Below are 11,354 nucleotides of genomic sequence, written 5' to 3'. Positions count from 1 at the left end.
CGTCTGACAGCATTTTGTGATCCTTTTTAGACTTGATCCTGGGGAGAGCCTATTTTAGAATGGGAGATCGAGTCGACGATACCAAGTACATGTACCACGGATCATGATTGATCATGGAAAAAAATTATTTCTTCTAACTAGCTGTCATCATATAAGCCGTGAGAGTACATTGGCCTATTTTTTCAATGGCATGAATTGCTTAAGTTGGCGGTCCTCTAAAAAAATAGGCAAACTCTTTCTCATTAAAAAAATGAAAAAAATAAATAACTTGTTATAGTAGGACTATTTAAGAGGGATGGGTCAAGCTGAATGAAATGTTGATGACCCCCCCCCCCCAAAAAAAACAGAGTCTTAGCCTCCAATTTTTGGTCGTCCCTAACCCCCCCAAAAAAAAAAAATTAAATAAAAAGAAATAAATGAATAAATAAATAATTGAATAAAAAAGGGTCTTTCAAAAAATTTAGTAAGGGCGGTCTTTTTTTTCTATCTCGGCGCTTCCCTCTTGAAAACTTATAGATCATTTTAATCTTAAATCTGCCTTTTTTATTTGTAATGTTTCATGATTTTATGCTTTTCCATCATGCTAATCATTTGTAAATATTGTGATTGTTATGATTTACTTCAATAAAAACTTAAATATAAAAAATAGTGTTTTTTTAATTGTGGTGGGGGGTGGGAGGGTTAAAAAAATTGAAGGGGGTTTAACCCCTGTAACACCCACCCCTGTGTATGCCACTGACTTGTTAATACTGAACCAGATCCAGAGACAGGGGCCGGCCCCGGGGCCATCTTATTTTTGAGGATAAGGCAGTCCCCCCCCCCGCCCCTTCTGGAAAGTGGTGTTAGGTGCCGTGGAAGTTTTGAAAATGGGGGCTGACCATGCAATAATCATATTTATATGGTAATTTTTATGTTTGTTGACTAGTATCATTGTCACTGATTTTTTTAAAAAATAACTTTACTTGTTAAATTTTTTAAATGGAAACTATGTTTTTTCTTATTGTGGAGGTGAAATATTACCCCCCCCCCCCACCGTCATAAATTCCCAAGCCAATCCAACCCCACAATACCTCAGAGGAAGGTCCAGTATTTTTAAAATCAAGAGGGTGCAAAGAGCAAAACTGAAAATTGAGTGGGTGCAGATGACAATTTTCTATGCAATTTCCTAAAACTGGCTATAGGCCTATAGTTATATTAGCAGTATGTTCAATTGAGATTTTTTTTCAAAATGAGGGGGGGGGGACATCCCTTCCAACCCTGCCTTTGACTCTGGTTTTTCAGTTCATCAATACTGCCTTTGTCCCGTTTCATTAATTGTTTGTTGTCAGTGATCAAGGATTTAATATACATCAGCCCCATTGCATAAAAAAGTTACAATTATGATTTACCATGCAAATACAACTTGTATGGAGTCCTTGATCTTGATTGGCTTTGATTAGTGTTAACATGGTAGTTACCATTTGATAACAAGGTTACCATAATACTAACTTTTATGCAATTGGGGCACTGGAGAAGGCAAAATTGAGGAAGGGGTGGCGTATTAATGACAATGGCCTTTCATTTGGATAAGGCTGCCTAATCAAGGAGTCATTCTCAAAATATAGCATGCCAGGCAGCATACAAGTACATGTGCCTCACCCTTGTGCCTTTATCCTTGATTATACAGCAGAATGTTAGATGTCTCAAGTAGTCATGGCAGGTCATCCCTTGCTTATAAAAAGAGTAAGATTATATAAATGAATTTCATTCAAAATTTACAATAAAATTGCAGTGAATTACTACATATTTTAGGAAGTTTAGATACGGATAGAGTTTCATTCACATTCAACTATTTATTGAACCACATTTGAAAATTTGCCCTCCAGTGACATTACATGCACAGATATATATATAAATAAACATCAAGACAATAATTTTACTTGAAAGCAACCTTCCAAAAAAATAATATTTTAATAAGCATGTATAACAACTGAGGTAGGAGGTAAAGTTCAATCTCTACATGTCTGTTGGGTTAATGAAACCCTCATAACTTTATAAAAGCTATAAAATATGGATGAAAGGAGAAGGGATTGAACTCCTAAATGAAAACAATGGTCACTTGTCAGGTCTGCATTATATACCCCCTCCCAAAAAAAAATTAATATGAATATGAAAAAATCAGTCATTTTAAAACATAATATATTTGCAAATTTCATGTGATCTACCACTCACACAGCCATAAAAATTGGTTACCGGTATCTATCATTGTTGTATGCATATCAATTACAGTGTACATAACAATAAAAAAAAAACACTGAAAAAATACTTTCACCATCACATGCCTGGCAAATTCAGTACCCCGTGAATAAATTTTTTTATGCAATGATACAAGACTTAAAAATACAATAAATATAAATTACAAATCAGATAAGTGACTACTGGTAATTGATTAGATTGGATATGACATGCACATGTAGCTCATTCCTTTATATTCTCAAAATTATTGAATTTGTAAAAATAATCTGAATCTCGTTGTTCTCTGCATTTTAAGTGACTAGAAATGTAAACCATAGTCATAATTCATATGATACAATATAATACATTGCTATTATAATACATATTTTCAGTTGTTTTTAACCTACTATTTAACATACAATTCAATTCAAGGTTTATTAGAAACATGAGTCGCAGCCAAATGGCTGAATTGTTCATGTATACAAAGTAAAAACAATAAAAAGACTCATTACATATTTCAAACATTAAAAAACAGTAACCTTTGTAAAAACTGACATGAGAAATATGTGTATAGGCAAGAATACTTTGGCAAAGAAAATTTATATACATGTACATAAGATAATGAGGAAATAGTAAATTAAAAATAATAAAAAATAAAATACGTAAACGTTTGTAAAAGATCAATAAAAATATATGGATATTAAAAAGAGTTGATTTCCTCATTCATTAAAAAACTTGATATTGCAAGTAGGCTGGTATTGCTTTCAAATGAGCAATGGGTTTATTGATTGGGCATGTCTTTATTCAGGAGATCTATGAAATATGGTATGGGGCTATTGCGAAATCGATTTGTCCTACATTTGTATTGCTGATATCTAGGAGTATGTCGGAGATTGATGGGTAAGTTTTTTGGAGGAGGTAACCAGGTACTGAATGTTGGATATTTGGTTACAGATATTGCGAAATCCAGGCCGAGTTTCTCCCTTCTGTATTCCAGAGTAGGAATTTCACATGATAGGCAAGCACTGGCATAATCTGTGTAGTTTGCCCGGGTAGTTTGGGCCCAACATGATTCTACAAGCTCTTTTTTGAATTTGCTCTAAACTTCTTACATATTTCTTTGTAAGCCCACCATTAAAAACTGGGGTGCAATATTCCATAACAGGACGAATGTAGCCCATGTATACCAATTTCAGATCCGATAGAGACAGCCCATATTGCTTCGAAAGCCTAAACATGTACAACTTCCTGTTACATTTTTTGATGATTTCCATGATATGTAGGTCCCATTTTAGATTGGATTGGACGATTACACCAAGAATTTTAACAGACTGTTACATGTTATTAACTTCTTAATCAATACACTTCAAATCGAACAAGAGTGTTGCTAAGGGCAAAAGATATATGCTGTCTGTAACATGGAAAATGGAGCTATTGGTCAAACAAGATAAGTGAAAGATGGTGACTTCACCTTTGACCTTCTGACCTCTAAATCAATAGGCTTCCTGGGATCCATGCTAGTATCGTGCACCAAATTATATGAGCCTAGATTCTACAAGCTCTTTTTTGAAATTGCTCTAAACTGAAGTTATCACGTTTACAAGGAAAAGTTAACGGACGGACGGACACCGAGCATGATACCATAATACGTCCCGTCAAGACGGGCGTATAAAAAGTGATGCCTGTAGTCTTTGAATTAAAGTTTGAAGTGAAATATATCTAAATTATTGGAACTAAATTTTTTTTTCAATTTGAATATTATATTATTATGACATTTTCCTACTAGTGTAGTATAATTAGACATGTCATGAATAATAACTGTAGAGAGACATTCCAGAAGTCTTTTTTTTATTGATAATTGAATTTAATATTATTCAATTATTGGCATTTAACTCGACAAATACTTTTTCCATTATCCACCCATTTCCATACCGAACTTCTGACCATATTGAATTGCATAATAATGCAGGCAAGACTGCCAGAGATGTCTTATTTGTATTGAAATACATTCATGTTAATACCCTCCTTTTAAATAAATTTGTCAGCTTGCAATCAGAATTTGATCAATTCTAACTGCATATCAATTAAAAACAAATATAGCGCAGGTAAGTTTTGAAATTGTTTAAAATGCTTTGACTTGTCTCTTCTTCCAGATGAATAGTTCTGAACTAATCTAGGATATTTTCAGCTACTAACACCTAATAGATGTTTTGGGTGAATTCTATCTTGATCTTTATAAGTACATCAAAGGCTGCAAGAACTCTTTTCCCGTATCCTATGGTTGCGCACTTTAAAATTTCACTGTAGCATTTAACCTTGCAGCAAATATTCTGCACATGGATATTGGTACATATACTTGCACATGTTTCTCAAAACTCTTATTACTGACATCGTTTAATAATTATTGATAAAAAAATAATGAATTTGTCAGATTTGATGGAGAAATACTAAATTTGAAAAAAAATAATTATAAGCAAAAGATAGGGAATCCAATAAACCACCTTTTCTGACTAAGTAATTTTCAGTTGATTATTAACATTAGGCAGTTGATTATTAACATTAGGCCTTTGACCCATTATCCTAATGAAAGTACATGTATTACCCAAGGATCAGATGTAGTGTGAACATAATTGATGCAGAAATAAAGGAATGTGACCAAGTTGAACAAAAACTTGACCTTTTGACCCCAACTTCCTTTTGTAGTGAGTACCTCAGTAAATACTGAAAACATAATGAATGAAAAGTTTCACCATGTCCAATTTGTAGAACTTTTTCCTAGATAATGTTACAAGTAGACCGTTTTTTAACTATATGTGAACTTGAGGTTTACTGTGTTTGTAGCAAAACTGGGCTCCTACAACATTCACAGGACATGTTAACTACAATAAATGCCAGTAGAAGTAGAACAACAAGAAGCTCTTGAAAAAGCTGGAATCACACTTGAAGCAGCTAAACATTCATTCGTGGAAAGAGCCTCCAGTTCATTGTTTGGAAGAAGCGTTAGGAAGATGGTCACGTCGAAATCAACAAGATACCTGGAACAGTAAGTAACGCAAATTCTTAGCACTGTGAATTAAATGAGAGAATTATCTTAATTCAAAGCTCATCACCTGTACAAATGTAACATACTACTTGTTTATTTCTTTGAAATATAGATAAAACATAATTTTTTTAAAGAATGGTTAACAAGTATAGATGTTGATCTACTTATAGTTGGAAAAAAAATATATATCCCCTTCCTTATGATATCCAAATCACTTTGATTTCTCATCTTCAAGCATTTTCTTCCATATTGACTAATTTTTACATTTAAAATAATAGTAACTGTGATAGAAATTGACACAATATTCAGAAAGTAATATGTTTCACCCTTTAACTTTCCTTTTCTTATCCCCTTTTCTTTGTGGTGAAAATTTTGGGAGCCATGAACCAGTGTGTACATGCAAGTGAGTGGGGGCATTTTCTTTCAACCTGTATAGTGGCAGATGAATTTAAAAGCACCAAATTTGAATTGCGGGGGGGGGGGGTGTCTTCTAATGAATGGCCATCAAAATATTAAATTAAAATTGTTATGTATATATGCTTTAGAGCTTATACATGTGAAGAAAGCTTCTTCTTGTTTAATAGTCATTCAAAGAGATTTACATAACAAGATGCAGCAAAGACATTGGCCATGATGAATGATGGGCACCTTAATTGGTCCACAGTACAGACAGATGAATAGGTAATTTTCACTGAGAATTAATGTCATACTGACCTCACTGTCTTTATTATCTCCATTCTTCTTATCAATGGATAACCACTGAAGACCTGGCTCAAGATCTCTGGCAGTGCATGGCTCCTTGGGGTGGGGGGGGGGGGCTGACCAACGGGAATTGCATCGTCTGATCTTCACAGTCAAAGGTAGTGTCCCATCACTGCTATAGCCCCATTCCTGCATTTATAAGATTTTGCATATGTTGCAATTGCATTCTGTAGGTAATCAAGAAATGACCAGGTTTGCCAATCCTCACTTGAACCATGGACAGTCAACAGTGATTCACTAGGTCCATAGCAGAGTCACAGACTGGAGGTGGTTAGACAACAGAAACAGAAAGAAAAGTTAGCACCAGAATATTGCTTTATTTTGAATAGTTTTAATGATCATAAAGAATGTGAAATCAATAAATTCATCTCAAGGACATTGCCACAAAGGATTATTCATGATCATTTCATTTGCACCTTTAAATGACAATAGATATTATAATCTGCCACCAGATTCATGATTAAATTCATCAAAAGTGAGAATAATATATACAATCATAAATCTTTCCTGGAGACAGAATAAAGCATTGGATTTGTACTAAAACAAGTTTTTGAGCAAATTTTGATCTGATATGCACTTGCATAATTGTATTATTTTTTTAAAACTGTGCCGATTGTCACCAGTGTGGCCTCAAATTTTGCATTACCAGAAGAGAGTAATAAAAGAGTAATAGAAATATCTTTAAAAATGTTGAGGGAGGCCAGCCTTTTTTTTCATAGCTAAAGCTATTAATTGGTAGAAATCATCAAAACCTACCCATATGTTCATGTTCCATCATCTTTCCACAGGAATGGATTTCTCACAACTCACGATGGGGCAATTCCTGAAGAAGAGGTGTGGATTAAGTTTGGGGGAGATCATGGTGGACAGGTGGAGGCTCATTTAAGTTGGTGATACAGAGGTCTGCAATGTGGAAAACACAATGCCTCATAGAAATCCTTGTTTGTTGGATGCTATGAAGGTTCCTTCCATCTCATTGCTTCAGAAAATGACTCATTCCATCACCAAGCAACTGACAAATGAAGAAGATTAAATGTAGAAGTCAGGATATTGGAGACATAAATTTCAAATTATTCTATTTTGTAACGTCACAGATGTGTAGATTATTACTGAAAATTGTGTGATATAATTTTTTAATTTTTTATATAAAAAGTAAAATAGCTGGCAGTTGTTTTAGATGTTTATTTTATCTGATGTAATATAGGTATGATTTAGATTTAACCTCTGATGTAACATACATATTTTTTCCTTCAATTTTTGAGACTAGGGGAACTAGTTGAAAGGATACATAAAATAAAAAAACCTATAAATATATTGGTAATAATGTCATTTTCATGTGTGAAATTAGATTTTTCAGATTATGTTGGTGACATTAGTTAAATATGACGTATCAACACTCAAATCAACAAAAGAAGAAATTCTTTGAATACATGTTTCACCAGAGAACAACTATCATGATGATAAAAAAGACGAACAGAATTTATGCTAATCTTCCCTGTACAAAACGTGCACACAGAAGACATGTTATATTAAAGATAAAAGGATCTTTGAAAAATGAAAGTCATCTTATGATGAAATTTAGTAAACAAGAAATGCCACAAAAGAAGCGCGTGCAGAGATAAACTATCATGTATGAACTATAATAATAAATGTATATTTTGGTCTGATACAATAGAAAATTAAAATTTAGGGCCTACCTGACCTATGTGTGTATAGTTTCTTGTGAATAAATGTAGCAATGTGTGTTATTGATTGATTCATTGAAACTAAAAAATTGAGAAAACAAAGAAATAAAAAAACACAAAATCCTTCATTTCAGACCCAATTCCCCGGACCCACCGTATAGACTCTATGAAGTACAGCATATTTTTAATGCAATACCCCCCCCCCATGTATCTGAAAAAACCTCAAGCAGAATCTAACCCTAAAAAAATCAATTAAAAAATCTAAAGAAATAAAAAAACACAAAATCCTTCATTTCAAACCCAATCCCCGGACCCGCCGTATAGACTCTATGCAGTACAGCATATTTTTAATGCAATACCCCCCCCCCATGTATCTGGAAAAACCTCAAACCTCAAGCAGAATCTAACCCACCCTAAAAAAATCAATTAAAAAATCTAGAATCTATAGGGCCTACTAGTACTACCACTTAGCCGAGAGGACTCAGTGATATTTTTTATGATTTTGATAATATTGTCATTTGATCAAATGGCAATATCAAAATCATAAAAAATATGATCACCGAGTCCTCCAGGCTAACTAGCAGTAGCACTGCTGGCCTTGAATCTAGTCACTAGTGCGGTGTAGTCAATATAGCCGCAGTATCACAGATATGGGTAACACTGACTGTAAATTTGTATGCAAAAAAAAAACAAATGGCCAAAAATATTGCAAGTCAAGTGTTGTCATGATTGTGAAAATAAGAGTCTAGACCAAGACTGTGAAATACCCTTTTTTACGAGTCAAAGTTAGCACTCAGCAGCATTAGGCGCAGCCAAATCATTACATGTACAGCAAATGCACTCTCAGTCTCACTCAGGCAGTCTGGCTCAGCTAGCTCTGCCTTAACCCAGGGAGCGCCGGCCCGCATAGCGGTCCGGCGCCCAGGAGCTCATGTATTGACCCATACTCATGGTCTACAAGGGTAGATTATGGTCAAAATATCTAGCAAGATAAATTATGAAAACAGAAATTATGCACTTACCACGATTATATGGATGATGGTCTAACGAGTGGCAGTTTTTCAGACATCTGGGCACAGACTGGAACCTCAAAAAAATGAAAAGTTTTCTCCTACCCCCGTCTCGATCGGCCATTTTTGTTATGAATTGCCACTCGTTAGACCTTCATCCATATACCGTAATCGTGGTAAGTGCATAATTTCTGTTTTCATAATTTATCTTGCTAGATATTTTGACCATAATCTACCCTTGTAGACCATTGAGTATGGTCAATTACACGGTAAGCTCCTGGGCTCCCGCCCGCTACGCGGACGGGAGTTCCCTGGGTTAGCTCTGCCTCAGCTCACGAAGCGCAGCTGAGCTGCTGTGTACATGAGCGGTGTCTGACCACACAGCCAGGCGGCCCGCGACCCGGCCCTGCCCGGCTTCACCCGAGGTAGCGGCGCCCACATCCTGTACAAACAGAATGTGCTGTATCGAAAAATGAACCTAAAGTAAATTCTAATGTTGGGTCCCACGAAAAAATGCGCCAGATGAATCTTAAGTGCAATGAAAACAAAACTAAAATGAATACGAAATGCTGACAAACCGGACTTTTTACATTTTGGACCTTATAAAGTTCCATAATTAGGTCCAGATTTGCGAGTTAACATTGGATTATGCAAACGCAAACAACATCACAAAATGGAAAAAAACAGAAAACGTATAATCCCATTGCCATACTTACGACTTCAAACATGGAAAAAAATGTTTCCTCCACGGAATTCTTGCGAAATAAATAAACTGTTGGGGACAGACAGAGAGAGTTGGTCGTGTCAGCGCCAGATGCCACAACATTCGCCAAAGATTTTTTCATCGCCCCTGTATATTTGCAGCACAACAACGTTAAATGCATATGCGCACTTGGGCCGCGAGGGGGCGCTAAGCTTATTTTCACTCTGAAACAGCCGTGTGGTGGACTCAAAGACCTTATAATATATTACTAGACCGAAAGCTGCGCGCGCGTTCAACACAAAACAAATCAGATTAGGCTCCGCCTACCGCGATCATTTGAAGACAAAAATAAGCCCCATTGACATTCATGAGCGTAAATATATTCATAATCCACCCTTTTAATTGGCTAAGAGCGTCATTAATACGCAATTTCCCCGATTCTTTGTCATCGATACTAGTGGTATCGTGTTACAGAATTAATTATTCATTTGACCTCATTACGTCATCTAATTTATTCATTCTGAAACTTTTCTTTCCACACAAAAAAGGACCTACGAACACTCCGGTGAGTACGTATAAACTGATATAACCACATGAATTCAGTGGACTATTTACAAATTTCACACTGTATTTTGTGATCATAGGTTATTTCTCTACCAAATTAGAGAGTTTGCTATCATTCTTCTGTTAAAGGAAAGCAGAATTTGGTCTTTGAAATTGAAGTTAGATTGTCATCGTCGCCTAGTGCAGCCTGTACTAGGTTGCTTGCAGTGTTGCGGTTATGCCGCTTTGTTAACCACATGTATTTTGTACGGGCTCCTAGCCGATTGGGCATCGAGAGAAATTCGGGCCGGTTTGGTTCACCTCCAATTAACAAAATAACAAGGACCAACCCACGATTGATTAAAACAAGAAGAATGAAGCTTCTTTTTGTACACTGTAACGTTAGATCTAGAGGGAGATGGAGATCTGCATCTATCTTCAGTAGATCGAGACCAAGTCAGAAATAAACTGTGAAGTGGAGTGTGGATGAAGATACGGTATATTGCCTGTCATTGTGTCAATCCTCACTTTCAAAGTTTCAGTTTCAGATATCAAATTTATTTTGCATAACTTCAGGCTTCTGCATTAAGCCCCCACCCATTTTAACTTATTATTTATAAATATAGTTAGACTCTGTCTTAGAAATAACTAGACCAAAAGCTTCAGTCTCTCTATTTTGGTTGTTCCGCTGAACCTAGTAAAATGTCAAAAATTGTTGAATAAATCCCCAGAAACGATGGTTATTCCTGTCTAAGAAATAATATGCTGCAGCTCTGCATGTTTGTCTTATTATCAATAGATCTAGGACCTAGATCTAGATAGGCCTAACGTTAGATCTAATTTCTAACTTGGTTAAGAGAGGATCTTGTGTTGCTTATTATTTTAGACTTATGCCGTTACGGTACTTTACTTTTATTCATCGATGCTTTCTAATTCTAGGCCAACCTAATTCAAATCTAGTCATCTAAGTTATACTTTCCCAACCCGCGACACTTATGATCTAGGTCTGTAATTTAGGCCTAGATCTAGGTCTGGGCCTAAACGACTCCATTTACGTGTACGAGTAGGCCTATGCCTGTCAGTGTCAGTGGACCAAGGACTAGATCTAATCTTGGTCAATAATGGCAATGAAGTTTAAACTTTTAGCCTGGAATAAAAGTCAGAGTCAGACATCAAATCCATATAGGCCTAGATCTCGGTTTAGAACCAAAGCTTTACTTTGTAGGTCTAGATAGATCGAGAGTCCATCGTTACTATCTAGATCTAGACCTACGAGTAATTTAGATACGCGAATGCTGTTGCACAGCTCTGAGTCTTGGACTAGATCTAGGCCTATACTTTCTTACAAATAGATCTAGACCTAGTGCATGAGATGAAATTATGTTAAAGTCAAA

At 35.6% G+C, this 11,354-nt stretch overlaps 2 long non-coding RNA genes across 2 annotated transcripts; both read right to left on the bottom strand.

Annotated features, from left to right (window-relative positions):
• Window positions 1–4,075: 4,075 nt before the first annotated feature.
• LOC121407216 lies at window positions 4,076–6,114 on the bottom strand. The gene is made up of 2 exons (XR_005968889.1): window positions 5,972–6,114; window positions 4,076–5,249 (listed from the first exon to the last, which is right to left on the bottom strand). It is a non-coding gene; the product is annotated as an uncharacterized LOC121407216 (long non-coding RNA).
• A 76-nt stretch (window positions 6,115–6,190) lies between these two features.
• Window positions 6,191–9,570, bottom strand: LOC121407211. The gene is made up of 3 exons (XR_005968888.1): window positions 9,431–9,570; window positions 6,776–7,031; window positions 6,191–6,280 (listed from the first exon to the last, which is right to left on the bottom strand). It is a non-coding gene; the product is annotated as an uncharacterized LOC121407211 (long non-coding RNA).
• Window positions 9,571–11,354: the final 1,784 nt, after the last annotated feature.

Source organism: Lytechinus variegatus, chromosome 1 (assembly GCF_018143015.1).
Source record: "Lytechinus variegatus isolate NC3 chromosome 1, Lvar_3.0, whole genome shotgun sequence".
Lineage (NCBI taxonomy): Eukaryota > Metazoa > Echinodermata > Echinoidea > Temnopleuroida > Toxopneustidae > Lytechinus > Lytechinus variegatus.
This window is presented reverse-complemented; position numbering and strand designations above follow the sequence as displayed.